This window comes from Stenella coeruleoalba, assembly GCF_951394435.1.
Source record: "Stenella coeruleoalba genome assembly, chromosome: 6".
Classification (NCBI taxonomy): Eukaryota; Metazoa; Chordata; class Mammalia; order Artiodactyla; family Delphinidae; genus Stenella; species Stenella coeruleoalba.
The window spans coordinates 19,015,039-19,030,953 of record NC_137151.1 but is presented as its reverse complement, the minus strand read 5'-3'; the positions used below and the strand labels follow the sequence as shown (position 1 = coordinate 19,030,953).

General features: G+C 44.6%; 1 long non-coding RNA gene across 2 annotated transcripts in view; it reads right to left on the bottom strand.

The window, feature by feature from the left end:
• Window positions 1-11,069, bottom strand: part of LOC307188108 — a 58,472-nt gene extending 47,403 nt beyond the window's left edge. Inside the window, exons 1-3 of one of the 2 annotated variants that reach the window (XR_013828805.1) lie at window positions 10,822-11,069; window positions 10,554-10,693; window positions 7,627-7,703 (exon numbers count right to left, since the gene is read on the bottom strand). This is a non-coding gene — a long non-coding RNA (uncharacterized lncRNA). Of the gene's footprint in view, window positions 1-7,521; window positions 7,704-10,553; window positions 10,694-10,821 lie in introns of those variants that run through there. The other variant, XR_013828806.1, reaches the window with a different exon arrangement.
• Between the last annotated feature and the right edge of the window lie 4,846 nt (window positions 11,070-15,915).

Here is a 15,915-nt window from a genome sequence, read left to right as displayed (position 1 = left end):
CTCCTACAGAACACCTACTGAAGGCTGGCAGAAGACCTCAAACCTCCCAAAAGGCAAGAAACTCCCCACATACCTGGGTAGGGCAAAAGAAAAAACAGAGACAAAAGAATAGGGACGGGACCTGCACCAGTGGGAGGGAGCTGTGAAGGTGGAAAGGTTTCCACACACTAGGAGCCCCTTCGTGGGTGGCGGATGGGGGGAGCTTCGGAGCCGCGGAGGAGAGCGCAGCAACAGGGGTGCGGAGGGCAAAGCGGGGAGATTCCCGCACAGAGGATTGGTGCCGACCGGCACTCACCAGCCCGAGAGGCTTGTCTGCTCACCCGCCGGGGCGGGCGGGGATGTGAGCGGAGGCTCGGGCTTCGGTCGGAGCGCAGGAAGAGGACTGGGGTTGGCTGCGTGAACACAGCCTGAAAGCGTTAGTGCACCATGGCTAGCCGGGAGGGAGTCCAGGGAAAAGTCTGGAGGTGCCGAAGAGGCAAGAGACTTTTTCTTCCCTCTTTGTTTCCTGGTGTGCGAGGAGAGGGGATTAAGAGCGCTGCTTAAAGAAACTCCAGAGGCGGGCGCGAGCCACGGCTAACAGCGCGGACCCCAGAGACGGGCATGAGACGCTAAGGCTGCTGCTGCCACCACTAAGAAGCCTGTGTGTGAGCACAGGTAACTATCCACACCCCACTTCCGGAGAGCCTGTGCAGCCCGCCACTGCCAGGGTCCCGTGACCCAGGGACAACTTACCCGGGAGAACGCACGGCGCGCCTCAGGCTGGTGCAACGTCACGCTGGCCTCTGCCGCCGCACACTCGCCCCACACTCCGTACCCCTCCCTCCCCCCGGCCTGAGTGAACCAGAGCCCCCGAATCAGCGGCTCCTTTAACCCCATCCTGTCTGAGCGAAGAACAGACGCCCTCCGGCGACCTACACACAGAGGTGGGGCCAAATCCAAAGCTGAACCCCGGGTGCTGTGAGCACACAGAAGAGAAAGGGAAATCTCTCCCATCAGAAGCAGCAGATTAAAGCTCCACAATCAACTTGATGTACCCTGCATCTGTGGAATACATGAATAGACAACGAATCATCCCAAATTGAGGAGGTGGTCTCTGAGAGCAAGATTTATTATTTTTTCCCCTTTTTCTCTTTTTGTGAGTGTGTATGTGTATGCTTCTGTGTGAGATTTTGTCTGTATAGCTTTGCTTCCACCATTTGTCCTAGGGTTCTATCCGTCTGTTTTTTTTTCTTAATTAATTTTAATAACTTTATTTTATTTTACTTTATCTTCCTTCCTTCCCTCCTTTAGACAACGAATCATCCCAAATTGAGGAGGTGGACTCTGAGAGCAAGATTTATGATTTTTTCCCCTTTTCCTTTTTGTGACTGTGTATGTGTATGCTTCTGTGTGAGATTTTGTCTGTATAGCTTTGCTTCCACCATTTGTCCTAAGGTTCTATCCGTCCGTTTTTTTCTTAATACTTTTAATTTAATAACTTTATTATATTTTACTTTTATTTTACTTTATCTTCTTTCTTATTTCCTTCCTTCCCTCCTCCCACCGTCCCTCCCTCCCTCCCTCCCTCCTTTCTTTCCTTCTTTCCTTTTCTCCTTCCTTCCTTCCTTCTTTCTTTCTTTCTTCCTACCACTACTAATTCTTTCTCTCTACTTTTTCTCCCTTTTATTCTGAGCCGTGTGGATGAAACGCTCTTGGTGCTGCAGCCAGGAGTCAGTGCTGTGCCTCTGAGGTGGGAGAGCCAAGTTCAGGACACTGGTCAACAAGAAACCTCCCAGCTCCACATAATATCAAATGGCGAAAATCTGCCAGAGATCTCCATCTCAACGCCAGCACCCAGCTTCACTCAACGACCAGCAAGCTACAGTGCTGGACACCCTATGCCAAACAACTAGCAAAACAGGAACACAACCCCACCCATTAGCAGAGAGGCTGCCTAAAATCATAATAAGTCCACAGACACCCCAAAACACACCACCAGACGTGGACCTGCCCACCAGAGAGACAAGATCCAGCCTCATCCACTAGAACACAGGCACTAGTCCCCTCCACCAGGAAGCCTACACAACCCACTGAACCAACCTTAGCCACTGGGGACAGACATCAAAACCAACGGGAACTACGAACCTGCAGCCTGCAAAAAGGAGACCCCAAACACAGTAAGATAAGCAAAATGAGAAGACAGAAAAACACACAGCAGATGAAGGAGCAAGATAAAAACGCACCAGACCTAACAAATGAAGAGGAAATAGGCAGTCTACCTGAAAAAGAATTCAGAATAATGATAGTAAACACGATCCAAAATCTTAGAAATAGTCAAAATGCAAGAAACATTTAACAAGGACCTAGAAGAACTAAAGATGAAACAAACAATGATGAACAACACAATAAATGAAATGAAAAATACTCTAGATGGGATCAGTAGCAAAACCTATGGGATGCAGCAAAAGCAGTTCTAAGAAGGAAGTTTATAGCAATACAAGCCTATCTCAAGAAACAAGAAAAATCTCAATTAAATAATCTAACCTTAAACATAAAGGAACTAGAGAAAGAAGAACAAAACCCAAAGTTAGTAGAAGGAAAGAAATCATAAAGATCAGAGCAAAAAAAAAAATGAAATAGAAACAAAGAAAACAATAGCAAATATCAATAAAACTAAAAGCTGGTTCTTTGAGAAAATAAACAAAAATGATAAACCTTTAGCCAGACTCAAGAAAAAGAGGGAGAGGACTCAAATCAATAAAATTAGAAATGAAAAAGGAGAAGTTGCAACAGACACCAAAGAAATACAAAGCATCCTAAGAGACTTCTACAAGCAACTCTATGCCAATCAAATGGACAACCTGGAAGAAATGGACAAATTCTTAGAAAGGTATAACCTTCCAAGACTGAACCAGGAAGAAATATGAACAGACCAATCACAAGTAATGAAATTGAAACTGTGATTAAAAATCTTCCAACAAACAAAAGTCCAGAAGCAGATGGCATCAGAGGTGAATTCTATCAAACATTTAGACAAGAGCTAACACCAAACCTTCTCAAACTCTTCAGAAATTTGGAGGAGGAACACTCCCAAACCCATTCTATGAGGCCACCATCACCCTGATACAAAAACCAGACAATGATACTACAAAAAAAGAAAATTATAGACCAATATCACTGATGAATATAGATGTAAAAATTCTCAACAAAATACTAGCAAACAGAATTGAACAACACATTAAAAGGATCATACACCATGATCAGGTGGGGTTTATCCGAGGGATGCAAGGATTCTTCAATATACACAAATCAATCAATGTGATACACCATATTAACAAGTTGTAGATAAAAATATCATCTCAATAGATGCAGGAAAACCTTTTGAAAAAATTCAACACCTATTTATGATAAAAAAGACTCCAGAAAGTGGGCACAGAAGGAATCTACTTCAACATAATAAAGGCCATATATGACAAACCCACAGCAAACATCATTGTCAATGGTGAAAAACTAAAAGCATTTCCTCTAAGATCAGGAACAAGACAAGGATGTCCACTGTCACCACTATTATTCAACATAGTTTTCGAAGTCCTAGACACAGCAATCAGAGAAGAAATAGAAATAAAAGGAATATAAACTGGAAAAGAAGAAGTAAAATTGTCACTGTTTGCAAATGACATGATACTATACATAGTCAATCCTAAAGATGCCACTAGAAAACTACTAGAGCTAATCAATGAATTTGGTAAAGTTGCAGGATACAAAATTAATGCACAGAAATCTCTTGCATTCCTATACACTAACAATGAAAGATCAGAAAGAGAAATTAAGGAAACAATCCCATTCACCACTGCAATAAAAAGAATAAAATACGTAGGAATGAACCTACCTAAGGAGGTAAAAGACCTGTACTCAGAAAACTATAAGACACTGCTGAAAGAAATCAAAGATGATATAAACAGATGGAGGTATAAACCATGTTCTTGTGTTAGAAGTATCAATATTGTGAAAATGACTGTACTACCCAAAGCAATCTACAGATTCAATGCAATCTCTATCAAATTACCAGTTGCATTTTCTACAGAGCTAGAACAAAAAAATCTTAAAATTTGTATGGAGACACAAAAGACCCCGAATAGCCAAAGCAATCTTGAGGGAAAAAATCAGAGCTAGAGGAATCAGACTTCCTGACTTCAGACTATACTACAAAGCTACAGTAATCAAGACTATATGGTAGTGGCACAAAAACAAAAATATACATCAATGGAACAGCATAGAAATCCCAGAGATAAACCTACGTACCTATGGCTAACTCATCTATGACACAGGAGGCAAGGATATACAATGGAGAAAAGACAGTCTCTTCAGTAAGTGGTGCTGGGAAAACTGGACAGCTACACGCAAAAGAATGAAATTAGAACACTCCATAACACCACACACAAAAATAAACTCAAAATGGATTAGAGACCTAAATGTAAGACCAGACACTATAAAACTCTTAGAGGAAAACATAGGCAGAACACTCTATGACATAAATTACAGCAAGAATCTTTTTGACCCACCTCCTAGAGAAATGGAAATAAAAACAAAAATAAATGGGACCTAATGAAACTTAAAAGCTTTTGCAGAGCAAAGGAGAACATAAACAAGACGAAAAGACAACCTGCAGAATGGGAGAAAATATTTTCAAATGAAGCAAATGACAAAGGATTAATCTCCAAAATTTATAAGCAGCTCATGTAGCTCAATATCACAAAAACAAACAACGCAATACAAAAATGGGTAGAAGACCTAAATAGACATTTCTCCAAAGAATATATACAGGTTGCCAACAGACACATGAAAGGATGCTGAACATCACTAATCGTTAGAGAAATGCAAATCAAAACTACAGTGAGATATCACCTCACAGCAGTCAGAATGGCCATCATCAAAAAATCTACAAACAATAAATGCTGGGGGCATTTATTGGAGAAATGAGGGAACCCTCTTGCACTGCTGGTGGGAATGTAAATTGATACAGCCACTATGGAGAACAGTATGGAGGTTCCTTAAAAAACTAAAATTAGAGCTCCCATACGACCCAGCAATCCAACTACTGGGCATATACCCTGAGAAAACCATAATTCAAAAAGAGTCATGTACCACAATGTTCATTGCAGCTCTATTTACAATAGCCAGGACATGGAAACAACCTAAGTGTCCATCGACAGATGAATTGATAAAGAAGATCTGGCACATATATACAATGGAATATTACTCAGTCATAAAAAGAAACAAAACTGAGTTATTTGTAGTGAGGTGGATGGACGTAGAGTCTGTCCTACACAGGAAGTAAGTCAGAAAGAGAAAAACAAATACCATATGCTAACACAGATATATGGAATCTAAAGAAAAAAAAAAGTTTATGAAGAACCTAGGGGGAGGACAGGATTAAGGACACAGACGTAGAGAAAAGACTTGAGGACACGGGGAGGGGGAAGGATAAGATGGGACAAAGTGAGAGTGGCATGGACATATATACATTACCAAATGTAACATCGATAGCTACTGGGAGCCAGCCACATAGCACAGGGGGGTCAGCTCAGTGCTTTGTGACCACCTAAAGGAGTGGGATACAGAGGGTGGGAGGGAGATGCAAGAGGGAGGGGATATGGTGATATATGTATATGTATAGCTGATTCACTTTGTTATACAGCAGAAACTAACACACCATTGTAAAGCAATTATACTCCAATAAAGATGTAAAAGGAGAAAAAAAAAAAAAGCCCAGAGATAAACCTACACACCTATGGTCAACTAATCTATGACAAAGGAGGCAAGACTATACAATGGAGAAAAGACAGTCTCTTCAATGAGTTGTGCTGGGAAAAATGGCCATCTACATGTAAAAGAGTGAAATTAGAACACTCCCTAACACCATACAGAAAAATAAATTCAAAACGGATTAGAGACCTTAATGTAAGACCGGACAGTATAATACTCTTAGAGGAAAACTTAGGAAGAATACTCTGACATAAATCACAGCAAGATCTTTTTTGATCCACCTCCTAGAGTAATGCAAAAAAAAGAAAACTAAACAAATGGGACCTAATGAAATGTAAAATCTTTTGCAAAGCAAAGGAAACTACAAATAAGACAAAAAGACAAACCTCAGACTGGGAGAAAATATTTGCAAACGAATCAACAAAGGATTAATCTCCAATATATATAAGCAGCTCATGCAGCTCAATATTTTAAAAAAACAAAAACCCAATACAAAAATGGACAGAAGATCTAAATAGACATTTCTTCCAAGAAGACATAGAGATGACCAAGAAGCACACGAAAAGATGCTCAACATCACTAATTATTCGAGAAATGCAAATCAAAACTAAAATGAGGTATCACCTCACCTCAAAACTAAAGTGAGGTATCACCTACAAACAACAAATGCTGGAGAGGGTGTGGAGAAAAGGAAGCCTCTTCCACTATTGGTGGGAATATAAATTCATACAGTCACTATGGAGATAAGTATGGAGGTTCCTTAAAAAAACTAAAATTAGAATTACCATATGATCCAGCGATCTCATTACTGGGCATATACCCAGAGAAAACCATAATTCAAAAAGACACATTCACCATAATGTTCATTGCAGCACTATTTACAACAGCCAGGTAATGGAAGCAACCTAAATGCCCACAGACAGATGAATGGATAAAGATGTGGTACATATATAAAATGGAATATTACTCAGCCATAAAAAGGAATGAAATTGGGTCATTTGTAGAGACGTCGATGGATCTAGAGACTGCCATACAGAGTGAAGTAAGTCAGAAAGAGAAAAACAAATATTGTATATTAATGCATATATGTGGAACCAAGAAAAATGGTACAGAAAAACTGGTTTGCAGGGCAGAAACAGAGACACAGATGTAGAGAACAAATGTATGGACACCGAGGGGGAAAAGCCGTTGGGGAGTGGTGGTGGGATGAACTGGGAGATTGGGATTGACATGTATACACTTATATATATATAATAAATAACCAATAAGAACCTGCTGTATAAAAAAATAAATAAAATAAAATTCTATAATTAAAAAAATAAAACAGAAAAAAAAGTTCTTCCCTTTGCATAGATGTATTTATATGAATAAATTATTTCCATGCTTATATCTATAAATACAAAAAAGAGGAATAAAACCTACCTTGAACCAAAAAAGAAGAAAAGAAGAAAAAACAGAACCCACCAGTTATACAGAGGAAAACCCTATCAGGGTACTTGCTCCAGTGGTAAACAATTCTGAAGTTGGTCAGTGGTGGGGAATTGTCTCCCATGCAGCCAGCAGCCCCCCGGCAAGGAGCGTCCTCATTGCAAAGCTGGGGGACCGTGCCGAGGCGTCTGCGAGTAAACGTGAGCTGAGCCCCAGACCAGTTGCTGCTGAACTGTTCCCACCCGTCCCAGGTAAAACACCTGAATGTGTGCAAGGACTTGGAAGCCTAGAGGAAGGGCCGTGGAGCCACACCAGCTACAGCACACAGGCCGACCTGGTGCCTACAGGCCAGCCAGGATTGTCCTGGCCCCGGGCGCTCTTCTGGAAGCTTTCCATTTCCCTGCCTAAGATACCCCTCCTGTCCCGGCCCCCAGTGCTTTTTTCCTTCCTTACCTCTGCCCGGGGAGAAATTCCAGCGGCAGGTATGGGTGACACATCCTCTTCTTTAGCAGGTGGCAGCTTGGCAACTCCTGCAGAAAGTCCAGCAGAGCCCCACTCACACCAGGCCACCCACAGAGCCGTAGCCCCTCACTCCCTCCCACCAGCCCAGCCCCGACACTGCTGACGGGGCAGAGAATATGGCGTCAGGCACAGCTGCAGGAGCTCTTGCTGCCTGGAGCGGTGTTTATATTGACCTCAAACCAGGCACACCTGGGGAGGGCTGGCCGGCAGGGTCAGGCTGCCCAGGTCAGCCAATCCTCGCCCCTCAGCGGCTCACAGCAGCAGAAAATGGACCTTGCTGTACCTGCCAGGTCCAAGGAACAGGTGTGGCATCCTGAGGGTCAGGATAGACAAGGGGTTGCCAGCCCTGGCTTGTTTTCTAATCATTTTATTTGGCCCATGAGTGGGAGACAACTTCAAGGAGACCCTCTCCTAATGAGAGGAACCCAGGAGTCAGGGAGAGGAGGGGTGGTGGGTGGAGACAGAGGTCTGGTGGCCCGGCTGCAGTGGAAGTCTCTAGAAGATCAGGTGGAGGGAGGCCGCACGGAGTGATGCCCAGGGTCACAGACCTGTCGCAGCTGCTGTTTGTTAGTTCAAGTCCTGCTCTGAGGTGCTCTGTGTCAGCTCTTACCAACAGGTGAGCTGGGGGTGCTCTGCAATGAGGGCTATGTGCACGGTTCCTGTGTGCCCAGGCTTGCTGGGTGCCTGCCCAGGTGAGCTCCATATCCTGGGAGGGGCCTGACCACGAGAGCCCCATGGGCTGCTGGGTAGCTGCACAGGTGAGCTCCATATCCTGAGAGGGGCCTGACCACGAGAGCCCCATGGGCTGCTGGGTAGCTTCCCAGGTGAGCTCCATATACTGAGAGGGGCCTGACCACGAGAGCCCCATGGGCTGCTGGGCAGCTGCACAGGTGAGCTCCATATCCTGAGAGGGGCCTGACCACGAGAGCCCCATGGGCTGCTGGGTACTTGCCCAGGTGAGCTCCATATCCTGGGATTGGCCTGACTACGAGAGCCCCGTGGGCTGCTGGGGACCTGGTAATGGATGTCAGGACAGTCAGTGAAGCCACCGTGGATATACATCCAGTAGTTCCTAATTCCTACACCCTGCTGGTCATTCTACCATCCACCAGGACATGGTATTCTCTATTACTTCAATGATGCCTTCTTCTGTATTCCATTAGTCCCAGAGTCACAAGAAATTTTGGCTTCTGAGTGGCAGGACTCAACATACAATGAAGACAATACTGCTGGGGCCGTCCTGCCCCAAGGGTTCAAAAATTCCCACATGACCTTTGGGGAAAATTAACTAAAACCTAAAAGATCGAACTCTGGAGAATGGAACCCTCCTTCAATATGCAGATGACATTCTGATCGCCAGCCCTACTAAGGAGGCCTCTGAACTACCAAGCCAATAAAGGATAGAAGGTGTCCAAGAAAAAGGCTCAAATATCACAGACTAAGGTGACCCGCCTGGCTTCATTCTCACAGAAGGTCGGAGAAGCCCATCCCAGGAAAGGGAAGAAGCCATTTGCAGCCTTACCCCTTCTAAAACTAGAAGACAGCTTAGGGGTTCCTGGGGAGGCCGGGGTTTGCTGCTTCTGGATCCCTAACTACAGTCTACTAGCTGGGTCTCTATATGAAACACTGAAAGGAAAAGATGATGATCCTTTTGAATAGAATCCAGAAGCGGCCTTTCAAGAATGGAAAGAGCAGTCAATTCAGACCCTTGCCCTGGAACTCCCTAATTTAGCTAAACCCTTTGACCTTTACATCCCCATAGAAGGTGAATCGCCCTTGGAGTATTAGTGCAAAAACTGAGACCACTTGAAATGGAACAACGCAAGAATGCCCTCCAGGTAGGATAAACTAAGGTCACCAAGGGCGTGGCCCGCCGCCCCATCCGACCAGGATACTGGGGGTATCTAAAAACCTGGAAATCAGCAGTCTGCAAGGCCACCTCCCTCCTAAGGGAAAAGGACCCCACGTGGTGATCCTAACCACCAACCATGCCCTGCAGTTGCAGGGGTCGCTCCGTGGGCACACCGACCTCGAGTGAGGAGGCCCTCCAACTACAACCTTCAGAGAGACAACCGGGGGCATCGGGCCCCCATGACGACTCGTGTGACCATCACGTGACCTGGAGCTTCTCTTCCGGAAAACAACAAGAGTGTGCCCCAAAGGAGCAGACTACTGCTTGCAGGACTTACTGCACCCAGAGGGGAGCTAATAAGCTTGGCGGGGGAACCGTATATCACGCTGTCACCATAGAAAAGCCTACAGACACCGCGGTGATGGCGGCCAATAAGACCGGCTGGACTCCTGCTACTTCAAAAGGCTGTTGACTCAGTGGCCATCATGGTCCTGGATCACCACCGGCCCTGGACTGTCTGGGAGTTGAGCAGGCAGGGCTCTGACACCTGGTGCTGTTTGTACGTTAATTCAGGGGCCTAACTGAAGAAAGCGCAGACTACTGGTCAGAGCCTCTAGGCTGGCAAAAACTGTCAGCCTAAGGTGGCCGAACAAATGTGGAGCGGGGTAAAACCGGAACCCCCAGCGTCTCTCTTTCCTGGATCCTTAAAGGTCATTAGAATCTATAACACTTCCAGTGCTGGTGCTCAGGCGGACGAGCAGGGAGGCAGGGGTCTGGGGACAATCAACCTCACCTGGAGGCTGCTGGGGAGAAGTTCTGCCCCTCCCCCCCGGGGATGAGGACTCCCAACTCAGCACGAAGCAGTTACATAAGAGGGGTCTGCACCCTCAGTGCCCCAAGAATGAGGAACGGGACAAAAGGCAGAGGAGGGGTTTGTCACCGGCAAAGTCCTTGAAAAATTTCCGGGAGATAAAAATAGAATCTGGGCAATAAAATAAAGTCTAACCTTTTTTCCTTTGTGCTTTGTCTAATTTCACGTGCTCCTAGGGTTCCGCATGCAGAGGTCCCACACCCGGCACTTCAGACCTGATTTCCTAGCGCAGATGGCTGGGTCGACACCTCAGCTCCTGGGGCCCCGTGCAGACTCTGCGACATAGAGCCTGAGCTGCAGCCAATCGGCCCTCGAGAGCTCCGCCCCCTCCCTCCTGCTGAAGCTGCCGGGATCCCTACACAGCAGCCTGGCCCACAACCCGCGGGGGAGCGCACGTTCTCACCTCTCGATTCTCTGATCAAAATATAAAGTTTCCTTTGCTTCTGAACCAAACTCAGTCTCGATCTCTTGACTCCAATGACACTGGTCAGGGGGACCCTTGTTGGGGCCCACTCTGGAGGATCAGTAACAGAATTTGAGAACATTGTAACTTCAGTGAACAGATGTGTGAAGCAAACTGTAATGAACGGAGAGCAGTGTATAAGGCTCGTGTAAAATAAGATGTTTCTAACACTTCCATTTGATATTTCCATCACTTGATTATAAGCAAGTTCAGTGGGGGGTTTTTGTCTTATTTGTCAGGTCAAGTTTAGAGAAATTAAGTGATTGCTTTCCAAGGATGTACATCTAATGATCTTGGCTGAAGCTTCAATCTTCTTTTGAATGCTTTTCCATTGAAAATGATACCATTCTTTCAGCTCCCCCATTTCTGAGGAATATAAAATCTTGTAACTTATTGTTACCAAAGGGGAAGGGTGTAGGGAGGGATAATTTAAGATTTTGATATTAACACATACACAATGCTATGTATAAAATGGATAATCAACGAGGGCCTACTGTATAGCACAGGGAACTACACTCAATATTTTGTAATAACCTATAAAGGGAAAGAATCTGAAAAAATAGATACCTATATCTACATCATCTACCAAGGCCAGATAAAATGTAACTTAAGGGAGGCCAATGGTGACCGCTTCTGACCCTCAATCATCTCAAGCTTGGACTCTGCCTACTGCCCAAGGCCCTTCATGAACATACATGCATGTACCCGTAGCTTAAAACTTCCCCAGTTTTGGGGTTCCGGGAGACACGGATTTGGAAAGATCCCTGGTGTGCCCCTTACTTGCAGGGGACCCTTCCTACTGCTGAAACACGCCTGTCACACCCAGAGGATGGTACACCGTCTGATCGGGAAGAGTTTGGAAAAGGCACCTCATCTCCTCATCTCCAGGTGCTCAGGTTCCCCCCCACCAGCCGCTTTCCGAACAATCTCCCCACTTAATGAAGTCAGCAGCTTCAACATCCAGTTTCGCACAGTTTGGAATTTGTCCGGAGGATGAAGGGGAAGGGGGAGAACCATGAGAGACAAGCCCTAGGTGTTTGGACAGGAAAATGCCACTTTAATTTCCATTTAGTAAGAGGAATTAACCAAAGGTTCACCTTGCCCCGGAACCAGAATAGGGCTTGAAGCAATTCTGCTGTTTTGTTGCTAGATCTCAAAGAAACAAGTTGAAAAATGGAGGTCAGGAGCACTGCAATTCACAAACCTGCAGGGTTTAAGCTATCATCGAAAAATGTCTTCAGGTAAGTCATGGAAAAGGATTTTAACGAAAGGCAGAATTGCAGGAAAGGAATTTCAAGAGGTAGATTGAACTAGCCATTAAAGCACATGAAAAGTGACTGAACTTCACCAATAACGCAGTTGGCCAAAAAGGGCGTATGCGTTTTTCCTGAATATATTCAGGAAAAACGCATACGCCCTTTTTGGCCAACAAAACAGGCTGGCAATGCAAATCAACACTACAAAGAGGTATCAATTCGAATCAGTCAGAAGGGATATCCTCACAAAATGTAAAAACCAGAAATGCAGGACAGGGCTTGGAGTAAATGGAACCCTGCTACACTGACGGTGGGAATGTAAATTGCCAACGGCCAGGCTGCAGAAGTGTATTGTGTTTCCTACAAAATTTAAAAAACAGAGATACAGAGCATATGACACTTGCACTCATGGGCGTATATCCTGTGAAAACCAAAAATCTACAGGACACAAGCACCCCAAAGTTTAGTGCTGCTCTGTTTACAAGAGCCTCGACTTGGATATAACATAAATGTCCTTGGGGAAAAAAAATGGATAAAGAAGAAGTGGTACTTAGAGACAATGGAATATACCTCAGCCAGGTAATCAATGAAATATGGCCAGTTGGAGCAACTTGTGTGGACTTAGGTACGATCATTCTAAGTGACATAAGTCAGACAGAAAAAGAGACTTATCATGAGATATCACTTACAGGTGGAATCTAGAACTGGCTACACATGAACTAAATGACAAAACAGAAGAGTCACACATTTAGAAACCACACTTACGGCTGCTAAAGGTGAAAGGTGAGGTGGGGTGAGGCACAAACCATGAGGTTGAAATTAGCACAGATACGGTTCCAAACCAAATAGCTAATCGACAAGACCTACTCTATAGCTCAAAGAACTGGACTCACAACACTCTAGTCACCAGAAAAGAATATATACGACTGGTAAGGATCTAAAAATGAGTTTATTGAGGTCTCTCAGTAAGTGGATCAAGAAGATGTACAGCAGCAAGAAACACAACATTGAAAACCAGCTGTACCCCATTATAAAAATAAATTACAAAAAATAATTTTAAAAAGACAGTGAGAGAGAAATTCCTACAGAATTCCTTCAGGGTCTCTGATGCAACCTGGATTCACCACATCTAGACCCACAGATAGATGGGACTTAAGGATGGATACTCGTGGAGTGAGAAAATTGGTGAGGATGGGCCAACAAATGCAGCACCTATAGAATAATACTGCCTGGTCCCATTCCAAGCGTCCCAAATCTCCAGGTGCAGGGGAACCTTCCTAGAGCTGAAATATGCATGGGACACACAGAGGATGGTACACCGTCTGATCGGGAAGAGTTTGGAAAAGGCACCTCCTCTCCTAATCTCCTGGTGCTCGGGTGCTCCAGCCTCTTTTCTAACAATCTACTCACCAGGGGAAGTCAGCACCTTCAACACCCTGTTTCGCACAGTTTGGAATTTGTCTGGAGGATTAAGGGGAAGAGGGGGAACCATGAGAGACAAGCCCGAGGTGTCTGAACAGGGACATGCCACTCTAATTTCCAATCAGGAAGAGGAATTGACCAAAGGCTCAGCTCCCCACCGAAACCAGAATAGGGCAGGAAGCAATCCTGGAAAAATGCCTTGAGGTAAGTCACGAAAAAGGACAAGAAAACAAGGCAGGATTGTAGGAAGGGGTTTTCAAGAGGTAGATTGCACTCGCCATGAAAGCAAATGGAAAGGGATAGAACTTCTTCAACGATGCCATTGGCCAAAAAGGGCGTATACATTTTTCCTGAACATATTCAGGAAAAACGCATATGTGCCTTTTCGACAACCAAAGAGGCGCGCAGTGCAAATCAACACTACAAAGAGATATCACTTCACATCACTCCAAAGGCCATCCTCACAAAGTGTAAAAACCGGAAATGCAGCGTAGGGCATGGAGAAAAGGGAGCCTTTTCACGGTGATTGTGGGACGGTAAATTGCCAATGGCACTCTGGAGAAGTGTATTGTGTTTCCCAAAAAAATCTCAGAAACAAAGCTACAGAGCATACTGCACTTCCACTCATGGGCGTTTATCTTGGGAAAAGCAACACTCGACAGGACACAGGCACCACAATGTTTAGTGCTGGTCTGTTTACAAGAGCCTCGACGTGGATACAACCGAAATCTCCTTGGAAGGAAAACGTGGATAAAGAAGATGTGATATTTATGTACAATGGAATATAACTCAGCCATGAAATCAATGAAATAAGGCCAGTTGCAGCAACTCAGGTGTACTTAGGTACGATCATTCTCAGTGACATAAGTCAGACAGAAAAAGAGACTTATCATAAGATATCAGTTATAGGTGGAATATCAACATTGCTACACATGAACTAAATGACAAAAGAGACACAGAGTCACACATATAGAAAACACACTTATGATTGCTAGAGTGCAAAGATCAATTGAGGTGAGGCATAAACCAGGAGTTTGAAATGAGCAGATACCATTCCATAGACCAAATAGGGAATCAACAAGACTTATTCTAAAGCTCAAAGGACTGGACTCAGCACAATCTACACACCGGAAAATATTATGTACGACTGGTAAGAATCTGAAAAAGAATTTATCCATGTCTCTCTGTAAGTGAATCAAGTGGATGTACAGTAGCAAGAAACACAGCACTGAAAATCACCTACACCGCCTTATAAAAATAAATTTTAAAAAAAGACACTGAGTAAGAGATAAATTCCTACAGAATTCGTTCACGGGCTGGGATGCAAGCTGGATTGAGCATATCTAAACACACAGCTGGATGGGACCTAAGGCTGGACACTCGTGGGGCTGAGAGGCTTGTGAGCATGAGTCAGCAAATGCAGCCCCTTTAGAGTAATACTGCCTGGTCCTGATTCCACGGGTCCCAAATCTCCAGATGCAGGCCACCCTTCCTACAGCTAAAACATGCATGGGACACCCAGAGGATGGTACACCATCGGATAGGGAAGAGTTTGAGAAAACCACCTCATCTCCTCATCTCCTAGCGGTCAGGTTCCCACCTCCAGCCTCTTTCCTGGCAATCGACCCACTTGGGGAAGTCAGCACCTTCAACACCCTCTTTCGCACACTTTGGAATTTGTCCGGAGGATGAACTGGAATGGGGGGAACAATGACAGACAACGCCTGTTTGGACAGGCACATGCCACTCTGATTTCCAATGAGGAAGAGGAATTGACCAAAGGCTCAGCTTGCCCTCAGAACCAGAATAGGGCTTGAAGCAATCCTGCTGTTTGGTGGCCAGTTCCCAAAGAAACAAGTTGAAAAATGGAGCTCAGGGGCACTGCAATTCACAATCCTGCAGCACTGTAAAAGATTCCTAATGTGGAAAAATGCCTTGAGGTAAGTCACGAAAAAGGACTTGAAAGCAAGGCAGAATTGCAGGAATGGGATTTCAAGAGGGAGTTTGGTCTCACCTCGAAAGCACATGGAAGGGGGCAGAACTTCTTCAACGACTTGGATACAACCGAAATCTCCTTGGAAGGAAAACATGGATAAAGAAGATGTGATACTTATGTACAATGGAATATAACTCAGCCATGAAGTCAATGAAATAAGGCCAGTTGCAGCAACTCAGGTGTACTTAGGTACGATCATTCTCAGTGACATAAGTCAGACAGAAAAATGAGACATCATCAGGTATCAGTTATAGGTGGAATATCAAAATAGTGACACATGAACTAAATGTCAAAAGAGACACAGAATCCCACATTTAGAAAACACACTCATGACTGCTAGAGTGCAAAAGTCGGTTGAGG